The sequence below is a fragment of the Mytilus galloprovincialis genome, chromosome 9 (assembly GCF_965363235.1).
Source record: "Mytilus galloprovincialis chromosome 9, xbMytGall1.hap1.1, whole genome shotgun sequence".
Lineage (NCBI taxonomy): Eukaryota > Metazoa > Mollusca > Bivalvia > Mytilida > Mytilidae > Mytilus > Mytilus galloprovincialis.
This window is the reverse complement of record NC_134846.1, coordinates 85,011,528-85,029,363: the sequence shown is the minus strand read 5'-3', so window position 1 is coordinate 85,029,363 and position 17,836 is coordinate 85,011,528. Positions and strand designations below refer to the sequence as shown.

The window sequence follows — 17,836 nt, the reverse complement described above, 5'->3', positions numbered from 1 at the left end:
GATAAAGATGTCTTCACAGCATGGATCAAAATAGCTTATCAAGAATGTCATAATCCTGATTATTGTTTTAGTACTGCAACCAAAGTTCATTTTTTTAAACTTTAATGGTCCGGAAGAACACACACCTAAATTATGTATCGATGGAAAGAGGAAAACATGCTACAAAAACGATTCAATCATAAGCATATGCTATAAACGATGTTAAAACGACAAATTTGACTACTTATATGAAGAGCTGCCATAACAAAATGGCGTTGATTTGGAACCTTCTGATTTTTTTCCATTTATGACATAGCAAAAGAAGAAGTGGCCTCGACCTTTTCACATCCATAAACTTTCATATTGTGTATAGTGTTTCACTACAGTATATTACAGAATTATTTTCTAAACTATAAAACAACAGTTTATCAAATTATTTCAATATTTTTTTCTATCTTTGAAAAAAACAAAATTCAAGCGCTGAAACAGTGTTTTCAATTTTGCATCTCAAAGGTTGTGATTTTGTGAAAATTAGTATCTAGTTATAGATGAATACTTATTGTGTATTTGCAAAGTCTGGACGGATCAGTTATGACACAAAATATACCAAAGTCAACCGAGGCGAATGCAAGGTTTAAAAAACTAGAGGCTCTAAAGAGCCTGTGGCGCTCACCTTGGTCTATGTGAATATTCAACAAAGGAAGCAGATGGATTCATGACAAAATTGTGTTTTTGGTAATGGTGATGTGTTTGTAAATCTTACTTTACTGAAAATTCTTGATGCTTACAATTATCTCTATCTTTAATGAACTTGACCAGTAGTTTCAGTGGAAAATGTTAGTAAAAATTTACACATTTTATGAAAGTTGTTAAAAAATTACTATAAAGGACAATAACTCCTTAGGGGTCAATTGACCATTTCAGTCATGTTGACTTATTTGTAAATCTTACTTTGTTGAACATTATTGATGTTTACAGTTTATCTCTATCTATAATAATATTCAAGATAATAACCAAAAACAGCAAAATTTCCTTAAAACTACCAATTCAGGGGCAGCAACCCAACAACGGGTTGTCCGATTCATCTGAAAATTTCAGGCCAGATAGATCTTGACCTGATAAACAATTTTACCCCATGTCAGACTTGCTCTAAATGCTTCTGTTTTTGAGTTATAAGCCAAAAACTGCATTTTACCCCTATGTTCTATTTATAGCCGTGGAGGCCATCTTGGTTGGATGGCCAAGTCATCGGACATACTTTTTTAAACAAGATACCCAAAAGATGATTGTGGCCAAGTTTGGATTACTTTTGCCCAGTAGTTTTAGAGGAGAAGATTTTTGTAAACGATTACTAAGATTTACGAAAAACGGTTAAAAATTGACTAAAAAGGGCAATAACTCCCAAATGGGTCATTTGACCATTTCGGTTATGTATACTTTTTGATAAATCTTACTTTGCTGAACATTATTGCTATTTACAGTTTATCTCTATCTATAATAATATTCAAGATAATAACCAAAAACAGCAAAATTTCCTTAAAATTACCAATTCAGGGGCAGCAACCCAACAACGGGTTGTCCGATTCATCTGAATATTTCAGGGCAGATAGATGTTGACCTGATAAACAATTTTACCACATGTCAGACTTGCTCTAAATGCTTTGGTTTTTGAGTTATAAGCCAAAAACTGCATTTTACCCCTATGTTCTATTTATAGCCGTGGAGGCCATCTTGGTTGGATGGCCAAGTCATCGGACACATTTTTTAAACAACATACCCCAAAGATGATTGTGGCCAAGTTTGGATTAATTTTGCCCAGTAGTTTCAGAGGAGAAGATTTTTGTAAAAGATTACTAAGATTTACGAACTAGAGGCTCTGTATCGCTAACCTGATTATACTTGGGTTTTTGAAATCATATAAAACAAGAATGTGTCCAAAGTACACGGATGCCCCACTCGCACTATCATTTTCCATGTTCCATGGACCGTGAAATTTGGTAATAATCTAATTTGGTATTAAAATTAGAAAGATTATACTATAGGGAACATATGTACTAAGTTTCAAGTTGATTGGACTTCAATTTTATCAAAAACTACCTTGACCAAAAACTTTAACCTGAAACTCCCACTTTCATTTTCTATGTTTAGTGGACCGTGAAATTGGGGTCAAAAGTCTAATTTGGCTTCAAAATTAAAAAGATTATATCATAAGCAACAAGTTTAATAAGTTTTAAGTTGATTGGACTTCGGCTTCACCAAAAACTACCTTGACCAAAAACTTTAACCTGAAACTCCCACTTTCATTTTCTATGTTCACTGGACCGTGAAATTGGGATCAAAAGTCTAAGTTGGCTTTAAAATTAGAAAGATCATATCATAAGCAGCAAGTCTACTAAGTTTCAAGTTGATTGGACTTCAGCTTCATCAAAAACTACCTTGACCAAAAACTTTAACCTGAACGGACGGACGGACGCACAGACGGACGCACAGACGAACGGAGCCACAGACCAGAAAATATAATGCCCCTCTACTATCGTAGGTGGGGCATAAAAATATATAATTTGGTTAAAAGTAACAACACTTGGCAAACACCTCATTAGGAAAGAAACATTCATGCTATGTTTAATTCATTCAATTCATAGGTTCTTCAGAAGAAGAATTTTGTATGCATTCCCCATATGGTCCTATGTTAAACTAAGTCCCCCCACTGGCGGCCATCTTGGATGTTGCAATGACAACAAAGTCACAACACTTGGTCAGCATCTGATTAGGATCATTCATGCTATGTTTGGTTTCATTCCATTCAGTGGTTCGCTAAAAGAAGACATTTGTATGTATTTCCCATAGCATCCTATTTTAAACGAAGTCCCCCACTGGCGGCCATCTTGGATGACGGATCGGCTACAAAATATCAACACTTGGTCAGCATCTCAAAAGGAACATTTATGCTATGTTTGGTTTCATTCCATTTAGTGGTTCTCTAAAAGAAGTCATTTGTATGCATTTCCCATAGGGTCCTATGTTAAACTAAGTCCCCCGTTGGCGGGCATCTTTGGATAATGGATCGGCTACAAAGTAACAACACTTGGTCAGCACCTCATAAGGAACATTCATGCTATGTTTTGTTTTATTCCATTCAATGGTTCTCTAAAAGAAGTCATTTGTATGCATTTCCCATAGGGTCCTATGTTAAACTAGTTTAAGTCCCCCTGCTGGCGGCCATCTTGGATGTTGGATCGATTACGAAGTAACAACATTTGGTCAGCACCTCATAAGGAACATTCATGCCATGTTTGGTTTCATTTCATTCAGTGGTTCTCTAAAAGAAGACATTTGTATATATTTCCCATAGGGTCCTATGTTAAACTAAGTCCCCCACTGGCGACCAATTTGGATGATGGATCGGCTACAAAGTAACAACACTTGGTCAACACCTCATAAGGAACATTCATGCCATGTTTGGTTTCATTCCATTCAGTGGTTCTCTTAAAGAAGACATTTGTATATATTTCCCATAGGGTCCCATGTTAAACTAAGTCCCCCGCTTGTGGCCATCTTGGATGATGGATTGGCTACAAAGTTCCAACACTTGGTCAGCACCTCATAAGGAACATACATGCCATGTTTGGTTTCATTCCATTCAGTGGTTCTCTAAAAGAAGTTATTTGTATGCATTTCCCATAGGGTCCTATGTTAAGCTAAGTCTCCCGCTGGCGGCCATCTTGGATAATGGATCGGCTACAAAGTAACAACACTTTGTCAGCACCTCATAAATAACATTCATGCAATGTTTGGTTTCATTCCATTCAGTGGTTCTCTTAAAAAAGTCATTTGTATGCATTTCCTATAGGGTCCTATGTTAAACTAAGTCTCCCTCTGGCGGCCATCTTGGATGATGGAATCGGCTAATTAGTAACAACACTTGGTCAACACCTCATAAGGAACATTCATGCCATGTTTGGTTTCATTCCATTCAGTGGTTCTCTAAAAATCATAAGTGTTACTTGCCTTGATTAGGGGTTTGGTTGAGTGTAAAACAAAGTCAGTTTGGTGCATGAACATTGTCTTAGTAGGATAATCCTGGTAAAAAAGTTAACTCATCAATCTTTTAAGGGAACTTCAAGGATGAAAAATTTTACAATGTTATGCCAATTTTCTAATGTTGTAATTGACTCAATATCTTTAATTGTTTTTACATAGGCGGTAATGGTAACGTTTTTTCCTGTAGCTCAGTCCATATCGTAAACTTGGATATGTATGATAGCTCGTTTCGAAGCTGTGACATTTTCACATATGTGGTTAAATTTTCGGGGTACGAAGTGAGATTACTTTTTCCGTAAATTAGCAAACCCCGAACATCCTTTTGTGATGCGGCTCCTTGTGTTAAAATATCCCCTTTTTAACACAATAAGTTCTTTGAAAATTTAATACTTTGAACACATTCAATAGCTCCATAGTTTTTACACATTTATTCTATGTTCCTCTACTTTCCTAATCACCACAAATAATTAAGTTCAGTCATTTGTTAAAAATAGAAACATGTCCAATATCACTACACAGAGATTTTGTCTTTACACGTGACTTTTGAGTTCCTCATTTCGAGGCGCATTAGGGATGTTGTCCCATATTGCAATCCATAGTTCTGATTTTTCCAAATATTTTTATGTGATCTTCATCGGTATGACATTCTGAATAAATCTGTGTATTTTTGTCCATTTCTGAAAAAAAATAAAGTTGTTTCAGCACTATAAGGCAATGACACTTTTATCGCTATATTTATTTATTTGAATACAAAGTGTATGCATAATTAATTTCTTCCAGTATACCTTCACTAGTCAAAAGAAGGACAAAACATCTGAATGTTACCTTAAATTACAACACACAGACCCTGTTAAAGCATTCAATAAAATTTTCTGGTGCCTAAAAGTGCATTTTGACAGAGAAATTATGCAAAAATGAAGATTTCATAAAAAAAAAAAAAAAAAATACTTAATTGTTCTAGCCAGTGGAAACCTTGTATTTTATACTGTAAAGCAATAAAGTGCAAATTTTCAAAACTTGTTCTTTCACATAATTCTATTTGAGAAAAAATGTTTTTTACATGTATTTCAGTGAAAATCTTTTATCCCTGAGATATCGTCATGAGGTTTTAAAGGAAACATTGTGGCATCACACGTAATATGGCGTCATTTACTAACGACATATCAAAATAATGCTGATTATAGTTTGCAGTGTTACATGAAAAACAGTTGCCACAAGGTTTAACTTGAAATATGGAGTCGAAAAGATCAGTAACTAAGCATTTTCATTTAATGCCAAGACCATAGCAACAGTTTTCATATCAGTATATTTTTAACATGCCGACTGTAATTTGAATTGCATAAATACCATAAATAAACAATTTAGAGCTTGCCAAATAAAACAAAATGCTTACCAGTTATTCAGGTTTTTTTAAAACCTCTAGTTTGCCATCTCAGGTTAAAAAGTAATGATATGTCTGGAACTGAAATAAGACAAAAAAATTACTCAGGCTGTGTTATTATTTGGTTTAGATACATAAGTATTATTGAGAGAGCAAAAATCAAATTCTTGAAAGTTTTATCGTAAAGAAAGAAAAATGATTCTCCCTTGTGGCTTATCAACCTTCATTTAATTTTTTTTTATATTAGCAGCAACGAGTGCTAGCTACCTAGCTTAATAGTTGAAAAGGTGCATCAATATTGTTTTCAAAAGTTTTGTTGATCCTCCCCCTTTTTCACTAAGAAAAGACAATATCTTGTGATTTGCTAGTGTGCATTACAAATAATAATTCATGATTTTCTTAATACATATACATGTTTGACTGTTTATTAACTGCATATGATATCTACTGACCATGGGTCAAATTATTGGATAAATGCACATGTGATGATGTATTTCACTTAACTCGTATGAAATGTGTTATCTCCCTTGATTATCAGTTATTCCTGTAAACCGGAGTGATAATTACATAACAAAGACTGTATTGTGTCATGTTTACTTACAGCTAAAACTATTATGTTAGTTCATGCCTTTTTTCAATTCATAAACAAATTCCTTTCGGATCCCTCGGGGGTGTAAACAAAGTTAGAATTGTGCCTAAAAAACGTGTTCAGCCCCGTGCCAGTAATGCATTTTAAAAGCGAAATTTTCATTGAGTATTTGCTGGTATTTATCTATAATGGTTATCTAAAATCATCTGGGATATCTAGGTATACATAAGAAAATACTAACCATCATTTTCACACTTTTTCCGGGTGTACAAGGTGAAATCATCCATAGATCACTCTGAAAACTTCTGATTAATCTTTTTGTAAATTGGCTCAATATCTTTAATTGTTTTTACATAGGCGGTAATGGTAACGTTTTTTCCTGTAGCTCAGTCCATATCGTAAACTTGGATATGTATGATAGCTCGTTTCGAAGCTGTGACATTTTCACATATGTGGTTAAATTTTCGGGGTACGAAGTGAGATTACTTTTTCCGTAAATTAGCAAACCCCGAACATCCTTTTGTGATGCGGCTCCTTGTCGTAAAATATCCCCTTTTTAACACAATAAGTTCTTTGAAAATTTAATACTTTGAACACATTCAATAGCTTCATAGTTTTTACACATTTATACTATGTTCCTCTTCTTTCCTAATCACCACAAATAATTAAGTTCAGTCATTTGTTTAAAATAGAAACATGTCCAATATCACTACACAGAGATTTTTTTTTTACACGTGACTTTTGAGTTCCTCATTTCGAGGCGCATTAGGGATGTTGTCCCAATTAAAAATCAGTCATGATCCTTATAGAACTTTTAAAAGCGACACACAATAGCTCAAGTATTCATTAAAAAGGGACATGGATCAATCTCATATGCGGATTCAGTCAGCTTATTAGCATTACAACACACTTCCCTTTTTTTACAAGAACAAGTTCGGCGCAGGACAGAGTTTGTTCAAAGCAAACACAGTTTTTGAGTACAAATGCCATTTGGAGCGTAAATACCGTCTTAATTCGGTCAAACTCGTCAGATATAGTCTTACATTTGCATAGGAAACACAAAAGCAATGTGAGTACAAAGTTTCGATCAATGTTCGTGACCCATATTCCCATATCCATATGTAGTCGTGCTTCCCTTGTATTTAAATAAACACAAACACGTTGATAGGTCTTAGGTTCTTTATTTCATCAGAATTGATGATAATATTCTAACAAAAATGACCCTGAAATAATAACAATATAATTCTTATAAATCCAATCAGTAGTAATTATCAATTACTATAAAATCAATATATCTATATGCATACAAGAAAACTGTAGATTTCCTTTGCCCTTAAAATAACAGTTTTACAAGCTACACAAAACGATATTACACCATTCCGAATTCTGTATTTAAATAAGTACATTCTATATTTCTCTGTATTTAGTGCATTGTGAAATATGCAACGACAGACAAAGTTATTAGCTACTACATAGATTCACTTGTAGTATCATACCAAAAATAGTTAGTTTAACATAATAATAACACGCAATTGTAAGTGCAAATAAGACATTACTTTTTTGCAACAGTTACACAAAGAAGACAACACATTTAAGTAAAGCAACATAAAAGTAACATGAACAATAAAAACTGTATACATTTTAACATACCTCACATGTAGTGTAAAGGCCTTTTCACCAACTGATTTGTTTGAATCAGTTTACATTCTGTTTCAATAATATAACCTGAAGACAAAATATTAAAATCATAGAAACCTTATTTATACTGCTAGATTAGAATAATCAGAGTTATCTATCCTTAAATCTGGTTAATCAAATAATTACTTGTATTAACTTTAAAGAAGTATAAAATCATTTAACGCTCACTCATACAAACTGTTAAAATAGATTATATATTAAAGTTACTAGAAATTAAAGTATAAATCATACTTTTACCAGTTTAATGTAGGATTTATATAGTTTATTAAATCTTACAAATAAAACTATATTATCAAGTTTATCTTTATTACTTTATGAGCTATGAATAGTTTACACATAACTTTACTATTTAATCAATCGCACACACCTTTCATAATACGGTCACCTATTCATACAATTATACACTTATATATCACTCACTCTTGAACATTAAAACTTGAATGTTATTGTAATGAATATATTAGTAATAAACTGACCTTATAAAAGAATATGAAAGTCCTAGACTATTTCAATACCAAATTAAAGATATAACAACTTCCAATAGAGCTGAATAAAATGGCTACCACTTCATATAAATATTTTAGCCAAGTGACCAGAACAAAGAATAGTTAAACAAAAGATTCCCGCCTAAATCATACTGACCAATAGAAAAGATATAAACAATAAGAAATGTTCTACCTGAGTAAACTAGCATATTACAAATTATAATAACTGTAAATAGAATATATCCAGTATATACTCTAATATCATAACATCTTAAATAACATGAAACATAAAAATATAGCTCTACCACACATTCCTCCCAGCTATAAAATGACGTCCCGTCATTCCTCAAACTAATGGTGGTTCACTATATCTAGAATGGCTAAGGCTGCTTCTCGTTGTAATCCTGAGAATAATGGTGTTCTAGCTAAAGATGTAATGTATTCAGCCTTCTCTTGCCACTCAGCTGTTTGCTTCGAATGTTCCTCGGTGATAGTGTGACCAACAGAGGTAGTCCCAATAGCTGAGATGTCGTACAGACCGGAAAAAATCCATGCTGGTGGTTTACGGTCTCTCCCTGATCGTCTGACTGGTACCGGTGACATCTCTAGTTCCTGAGGTTGTTCTTCCTGTTCTACAGGTGTATCCTCCTGTGGAATAACATCCCCAACAATATCTGAAGCGCTTCCTGAAGCCGTCTCCATTTCTGGCCCTCAGGTTAGGCGTCCCCTAATGGAATGAAGGCATCATGTGCTGGTTCTGTTACATCTACAGCTGGTTTATCAGTGAATGTAGGTTCACTGTCAACTGTCCTCTCCAGCACATAGTCTACATAGTCTACATCAAAATAATCCACTGATTCATCAGATGACTCATCACTGGATTCACTTGAAGTAGTCCAGTGTTCAGCTATTGTCCTCTGTAATCTTGTCCTTGGTCTTGGAACTGGTTTTGGTATAACAGTTGGTGTTTCTTCTCTGATATACCCGACAGGTAGCAATAAATTTCTGTGAAGATTCCTTGTTCGTCCTTCCCCGTTCTCTTTGACAACTGTGAAAACAGGAATATCTAAGTTCGGCTGGTCAATGACTACATATGGAGTATCTTCCCATGTATCTGCTAGTTTGTGCTTGCCGTCAAAAGCCACAATCTTTACAAGTACACGATCTCCCTTCTGTACTGCTGCTCCTCTTACACGAAGATCGTAACCCTCCTTTTGATTAGCTTGTGCAATCTTTGATGCTTCAGCGGCAAGTTGGTATGCATGTGATAATCTGTCTCACAGGCCCTTTAAATACTGAGTTGTTGGTAACTTTGTATCCTTATGTAGGCCAAACGCTAAGTCGATAGGTAGTCTTGGGTTTCTTCCAAACATTAGAAAGTAGGGTGCTACTCCAGTGGACTCATGACGGGTACAGTTGTACGCATGTACCATGGGTGAAACGTAGAGCTTCCAGTTGGCTTTCTGATGAGATTCCAAGGTTCCAAGCATACCATAAGAGTACGGTTAAATCTCTCGCACATCCCGTTCCCCATGGGATGATAGGGTGTAGTCCTTGACTTCTTCATACCAGTCAGATTGCATAGCTCCTTGATAAATTTACTTTCGAAATTGGCTCCCTGATCAGAATTAATCCTCTGTGGTAATGTAGAATAAAGTTATCAAAGAGTGCTTGTGTTGTGGTCTTTGCTGTTTGATTTCTGGTTGTTATTGCTTGAGCATATCTGGTGAAATGGTCGGTAATAACCAGTATGTTCTGGTGACCTCCTTTTGACTGCTCCAGTGTGAGAAAATCCAAACAGACAAGTTGAAGTAGAAACTGAGTTTCAAAGGTGCTTTCTGACGGGCTGGTGTTTTTCTCTTTATGCATCTGCCACACTGTTGTATCCAATCCTCCACATCTTTGTCCATCCCAGGCCAGTAAAATCTGTCACGAATCAGTGACAGAGTCCTATTCTTTCCGGGATGTCCCATGCCGTTGTGAAGTGCCTCTAATACAACGCTGATGTTTGCTGATGGCAGAACTAACTGTGACTTCCTGTCTTCTCCAATAGTAACTTCTCTGTAAAGTACACCATCTTTCATCTTGAGGTATTGGAACTGTCGCAGTAGTGGTGTTGGTCCAATATCTGCAGTTGTCGGTTTCTTTCCTTCGAAGACATACTTTATAAGAGACTTGATGGTAGTATCCATGGCTTGTGCAGCTGCCCAATCAACTGTTTCAGTATCCGGTATATCTTCTTCCTGTGATGGTATTACAGTTGGGTTAACAGCAAGACTGTCAATGTATGCTCCTGGTAGAATAGAGTTACAGATGGTCTTTACAGATTCTATGGAGATAGTCTCTCTGTTGGTGGAATCCTTGTCAGTTGGTTGTGGTAGACGACTAAGTCCATCTGCATCACCATTCTTTTTTTCCTGGACGATAAACTATGTTGAAGTTGAATGCGGCTAAGGCTGCCAACCATCTGTGTCCAGTGGCATCAAGCTTTGCTGTTGTAAGCACATATGTCATGGGGTTGTTATCTGTAAGTACCAGTTCCTGTTGTAAAGCAGCACCTTTTTTGCACAGCTCACAAATTTTTAGAATTTTAAAGTATTTTAATAGTCTGTTTTCCATCACTTTTTAGTAAAGTCACTTGTATATATACATTTATCACCCACGCAAACATTTCACAGCCAGAAATTTTACCTTTTATCGTGTACATAAAGGTTCTTATTTCACGCACCTGTATATTTTTGAAAGCCAAAATGGCGGCCACCTTATGAGTTCAAAAACAAATATGAGTTTGGTACCCCTTTAAACTTAGACAAGCATAGCTATTGTGATCTTATCATCAAGTGAAATAAATAAATGAACTTTGTGATTACTTTTATATTCACTTAGAACAATTTTTACCGGCAGTGCCAGCCTGTCTGACGAACTTTTAACTTTTAATGCAGAAGTCATACTTTTAACGATTTTAGAACTTTGTCCACCATCAAGTTAGCCTTTTATGCATTTTTTTATCAATGCCAAGATAGTTTTATTAACTTTTTATCAACAACCAACGAATTTTTAAATTTTTTAGACGTCATCATGTCACACCTGTCAATTCGATCAAGGAGGACTCGAAGATCAGCACAAGTCTTTACACCCTCCAGGACTCAAATGTGTGTAGAAAATAAAAGTGAAAATATTCATACAAAAAGTTACACATTGAACAAAAAGAAAGCACTGAAAAAGAAAATTGAAGCTTCAGATAGGGAATTCTCAGTAGTTGCGATTGTTAAAAAGGGCAATTTAGTTATTGAATGTGATGCCGGATTATTTGAGGTTTTCAAAATAGAACTTTATAGACATTTTATTGATCCGTCCCTCACAAAAGTTCACTCTATTACTTAAACTATTGACGAAGAAGATCTGACAGTAGAGGAAAATATCTCTGTAAAACTAGCCAGCCAAAAAAGGCAACTGTATAAAATCAATCTCTATAATACAACATCTCGTATTCTTGTCAATGGCTCTCAGTTCTTAGAGTTTGTGAAGGTTGACCTACCAAAAGTGTTAGAGACTCTGGATCAAAATCCACTACTTAAGAAGATAAATGAAAGTATCAGAAGTGCATGTTTAGCAGGTCTCTCTTAATTAGAAACACCAATAAACCATAATATTGGTCATGATACACAGCCTGATGAAAATTGGGGAATTTCTTCACCAAAATTAAATAAAATGTCAATCTCTGATATATCCTATAACGAACTAACTGAAGATCTCCAATGTGATCATATTCGAGGACCCCCGCTCGACTCTCAATCGGTATCTGAAACTCCAGATGTCAGTTGTGTAGAAATATGATCTCTATATGTAAACACGTCGCCTATAGACATAGATCTACCCCAAGATACCAACTCTGACATATTTTCTAACGACAATCAAATCCTGCTTTCTCAAACAATCTCTGAACTAGCAAAGGATAACTATAATACACTTATTTATGAAAGTCATGGTACTGATGTTACTATATCTGAGCCTAAAAATGCAAGACCAAGTCATTGTAATGTCAATCAACTGTTACATACTGCATCACCATTGCTAACCATTGATAACTCAGAACTCACTATTCTCGAACAACAGTTAAAAAAGAAGGAAAAGGAGTTAGAAAAATGGGAAAAGGAACTGAAAGAACGAGAATACGACCAAAAAGCAGTTGCAAAACAATTAGCTCTTTCCCGTTCGAAAATATTAGCACTGGAAAAAACCGTGACTGATCTAGATCATTCAAATAGATTACTCAAATCCCGTTTTCTAATAGAACAAAACAAAAACCAAGAAAACCAATCAAATGAAACATCTTTGAACACTAGTCCGTTGTTTAATCAAGATCATACCTGTAAGTCGTCTCAATACTCAGCAAATCATCATGATCATAATTTTCAAAACTCAGACATTCAAACTCAAAAGCTACTTGATACTCAAATGGAATTTCTGCGAATGCAAGCCACTCAGTCAGAAAGGCAGTATGAATTTATGTCAAGAATTTGTTCTCTGGAGGTAGAGAAGGTTACAATGAAGCATGAAATTGAAAAGATAAACAATAAACATTTATCATCAAATAACTTTAATTTACAAAATGCAGCTCAACAAAATGTACATCAAGCTCAACCACATATGAGTCAGCATTTTAACATGGGGAAACCTCCAACTACTGTACCAGTAATTCATCCTCAGCAGTTTGCACCTACTCTAGGCACCTCTGTTATACGACCATATTTTGTACATGTTCCTAAAGCTCAACCTGGACCAGCGCAAGTCTTCCAAATGCACACTAACCAAAATTTTGGCCCTACAACAAGGAATCATTCATAATTCAACTCTACTTTTAACAACAACAATTTACGACAACAGGGAACTCATGTAGAGGCAAAAGCCCATATAAAGAAGCAAGAAACGAACTTAAAAATCTCTCAGAACGTGCCCGTTAGTGAGTGCAGTAGATACGGAATGTGAAACTTCACCCACACATCATGTATAATTGTGAAAAATCAAAATTGGAAAAACTCTGTTCTGAAAATAATTGGAGTTGTCTTATAAAGTGTATTGATGATACAGATCCGATTTCTAATTATGCAAAACCGAGAGGTATGGCAGGTACAGCAATGTTATGGTCAAATCAAATAACCGAGAAAATTACTGTTCTGAATGAGTGGAGTCATAGAATTAGTGCAGTGACACTTAGTGATGATATTTTAGATTTTAATTTGTATTGTGTTTATATGCCGTGTCAAAATTCTTCCATGGATTTATTTGAAAGTACTTTGGATGAACTAGGTGAAATTATGACAAAGTATAGTAACTCAGCAACTATAATATTAGGTGACATGAATGCCAGTGTGAATAGGTCAAAGGGTTATCGCCAAGATAAAGCTTTAAAGTCATTTTTGAACGAGAAACATCTGTCCGTGCCAGAGGAATACCCAGAAGAGCATACGTATTACCACCATGGCGGGAAACAATTTTCCCAGATTGATTACATTCTCATATCCTCAACGCAAATAGATAAAATCTCAGATATAAAAGTCATGATAGATGAACCGCTTAACACTTAATCTCATAGGTCAGTTCAGGCAACCTTGTCGTGTTTCTTTTCAACAAGAACTACTAAGTCTGGAAAATCGATCTCAACACTGAAGAAAGTGAACTGGAAAAAACATGACAATGAAAAATATGAACAATTACTTCAACAGAGACTAAGTTATATGTTTATTGATAATAGTATTTTCTCATTTATCGAAATTTGCTGTGAAGAACTTTTTAATATCTTGACTACAACTGCCTTTGAATGTGCACCAACAATTTCTGTTGGAAAAAGGAAACGTTCATGGAATTCTGTGCTGCAACAACTCTGTAAACAAAGCAAGGATGCACATTGGAAATGGAAATCTCTGGGGAGTCCGTCTGACATAAATGACCCTGCAAACAGAAAACGTCTCGATATAAAAAGAGAACTTAGAAAACTACAAAGACAATTGAATGCTGAAGAGCGACATTCTCTCTATCAGAACATTATGAATGCTCATTCTGGTGACAATGCCACATTTTATAAAATTATTCGCCGTCAGAGACAGAGTGGAAAACGCCTACTCGACTGTCTGATCATTGATAATGTTCATTTTGATACACCTGATCTTATTCGTGAGGCATGGACAAATTATTTCACTGACTTATCTACTCCGTATGAAAAACCGCAGAATCAACAGTACCGTTCTCAAGTTGAGCTAGACCGTATTTTGCTTCAAGACATATTGGAACATGAATATGAAAAAACTATTGAATTTGATATTGGAACAATTCAAAAATGTATTTCAAAAATGAAAACGGGAAAAGCTACTGACCAATTTGGAATTTCTGCTGAGAATTTTAAATATGGGGGTGAAAAAAACAGCCAAAATACTTACAAACTTGATAAATGAAGCATTCAAATTTAAGCGTGTACCACAGTGTTTCAAAGAAGGTATTGTTTCACCGTTGTTCAAAGGTCATGGAAAACCTATCTGTCTACCAAAATCTTATCGGCGTATAACAGTTTCTCCTGTAATGGGAAAACTGATGGCATTGGTACATCTTTGTTTAGAGGAACCTAAACTACTAAAGGTACAGAGCAGACTTCAACGTGGCTTTACTGCCGGGGTCAGTCTTACTTTTGCAGCGCTTCCCCTTACTGGGGCAATCATAGAAGCAAACAAATTAGGACAAACATTATATACTCTTGTGTTGATGCGTCATCAGCTTTTGATGTTGTTTGGCATGCCTCTCTGCTAAAAAGTATATTTCAAAGTGGAATTTCTGGACAAAGTTGGCAAATCTTAAATGACTGGTACACGAATATGAGCTCTGCAGTTCGATGGTGGGAAGGCAAGTTATCTACTTCGTTTGCTGAACTCCAAGGCGTCCGTCAAGGCAGCGTATGGTCTCCCTCTGTCTACAAACTCTTCGTTAATCCGCTAATAAAAAAGTAAGAAAGTGACAGTTTGGGTTTTAAAATTGGAAATGTGTTTGTGGGTACTCCAATGTGTGCAGACGATCCGCTACTTATCTCTTCAAAACCTGATGAACTCCAGACTATGATTAGCTATACTGCCCATTTTGCAAAGACAGAAGAATATAATATAAGTAAGGAAAAAACTAAAGTTATGATATGGAACTCATCTTTAAATTGCAACCTTTGGAATCAAATGGAAAAGTTCCACATTGGCTCAGAAACGTTAGAAACCTGTAGAAAATTATAAACATAAAGGAATTGATAGAGACTCTCGTGAAGTAGAGGCAACAAGAACAATTGGAAATCGTCTAAAAACTGCAAGACAGACATCATACGCACTTATGGGTTCAGGACTGCATGGTTTAAATGGACTTAACCCAGAGGTGTCATGTAAACTATGGTCAACGTATGTGGTTCCACGTTTGTTATTTGGACTTGAAATTGTAAATCTTAGTACTAAAGATATTTCCCGCTTAGATATTTTTTGTAATAACAAATTCAAAATCTACCCGCTACAGCCTCCAATGCTGGAGCTTATCTACTTTTAGGTCAATTACCTATAATGGCACTTTTACATAAAAAGATTATGATAACGTTTGGTACCATAGCTAGAAGTGACTCTGTATTTTTGTTATTTTACTTTGTCTATAGTTCATACATCTATGTATGTGGTGTATAGTGGAAAATCATACCGCATATAAATCTAAACAGAAAAGCAAGTGAATATTCATTTTAGTTTTAAAAAATCAAGCTTCTATTTGATTCTTTTCACCATTTTTGTCCATTTTAAAAAATCGTTTTTCATTTAAAATTCAAAATAAACTTGTTGAATGCTATTGATGCTCATATACAGGTTTTTTTAGGTCACCGAGGAAACATGTAAGTATGTTAATATATATTCATTATTGTGTCTTTTTCTTAATCATTTAATTCACAGTATAATAGTAATCAAAACATTGTAATTATTGTAATCATTTGTACCAATTAACTTTATTCTGCCTTTATTGTCTTAAATTGGCAATAAAATATTTGAACCTGAACTTAGACTATAAAGGAGTGGACTTACTTCCGAGGTAAAAGTTTTGTTTAGAATTACTTTGGTGGGCTCTTCATAATGTGAATGAATAATTGTAAGTGTAAACTTTACGAGGAATAGTTTAAAGTTAATGTAAATTTGATGGTTTAGTTTTTATTGGGTTGCTGATTTCAATATGTATATCTTAAAATCGTTTAATGATAGAGTAAATACATTTTCCATAGTGGTCATTCACCTCTCATCCGTTTCATTCACAGGTTTATATATTTGCTCAGTTATTGTATCAAATATTTAATCAAACGTGTTATGCCATAAATTTTAAAGGCAAATGATCAATTTAATGTTTTACCAAGAATTTGAATCAGAAATAGTGTAATGTTGACAAAATCATAAAATAAATTTAGAAATAGTTACGAAGCATTCAAAATGAAGGGTAAAAAAATTGTTTATATGTTTTAAATGCAAAGAATATGTGCAAAATGTGTCGTACATTATAAGAAAAATGTTTTCGTTTTCGCTGTAAACTTGGTCTTATTATATAAAAATCCATTGTGAGGACCGTAGAACCTTTATAAAATATAAATAAGGTAAAACACCAATTTTCACGAAGATAAGAACATAATGCTTGAATAATTCATAGATGGCAGTAAAATATATACGACTAATTTACCAGCCATCTTAATCACAATACGAATTAACGACTACTTAAGAGAAATAATACATATTGTGTAACAACATAGACCACATTAGAAAAGCCAGCATTGTGTTAAGATTGAATATTAAGTAGAGAATGTTCTATGTATTTGTCAAGCAGGAAATCTAAATTGAGTTTAAAACTGAAGTTCATAGAAAGTCATGATGTCAGCATAAAGAAATTGTTTCAACTTTCAGTGTATTTGGTCTTCCAATGTATCGATTGTTTGAATAATATTCTGTAGTCTTCTTTCTTCGAGACAGAATTGGAAGACCAGTTACGCTGTAAAACTTTAAAAGTAGAATATTTCATCGCTGTTCCTTATTTCAACAGTTTTCTTTGGTGTTCTTGTTTGAAGAGTTAATATCTCGACATGTCGCGGCCTCTTTTATAATTGATTATACAGTATGGATTCTGTTCGTATTGAAGGTCGCACGGTCTCGATAAATCTCTTTGGATCTGTATATGAATTTCATATCATTTAAAATTCATGATCGATAAATAATTGAAGGACGTCTATACTAGGGTTAATTTCGGCCAAACTTTGCTCTTCATTACGATTTGATGACTTTCATTTGGTTTAAAAATCCAAACATATGTTAGGGTTAAACTAAAACCCATATTTTTCTATCCGAAAATCGATGTCTGATTAACAAAATTTCAGAATTTTTAACCCTACCCCTCCCCTCCCCAAACTATTTGAATTAAGTTTGTTATGCTACATTGATCTTATGATGTCATCCCTAAACCATTTTCCTTCATATGCAAGTAGAGTTGTGTATCTTTTATAAAATTTTACTGTTAAATAACCTACTCGCGCGTTATTCAGTGTGCACCAATTTTTTTATGTTACTTCTTCATAGACAGAAAAAATATTACAGTCATTCCTTAATTGTTATCCAGAAAAAAAAA

The 17,836-nt window shown here is 34.6% G+C and overlaps 1 long non-coding RNA gene across 1 annotated transcript; it reads right to left on the bottom strand.

Moving 5' to 3' along the window:
* Positions 1-4,387: 4,387 nt before the first annotated feature.
* Positions 4,388-6,586, bottom strand: LOC143047086 (uncharacterized). The gene is made up of 3 exons (XR_012969400.1): positions 6,232-6,586; positions 5,414-5,482; positions 4,388-4,697 (listed from the first exon to the last, which is right to left on the bottom strand). It is a non-coding gene; the product is annotated as an uncharacterized LOC143047086 (long non-coding RNA).
* Between the last annotated feature and the right edge of the window lie 11,250 nt (positions 6,587-17,836).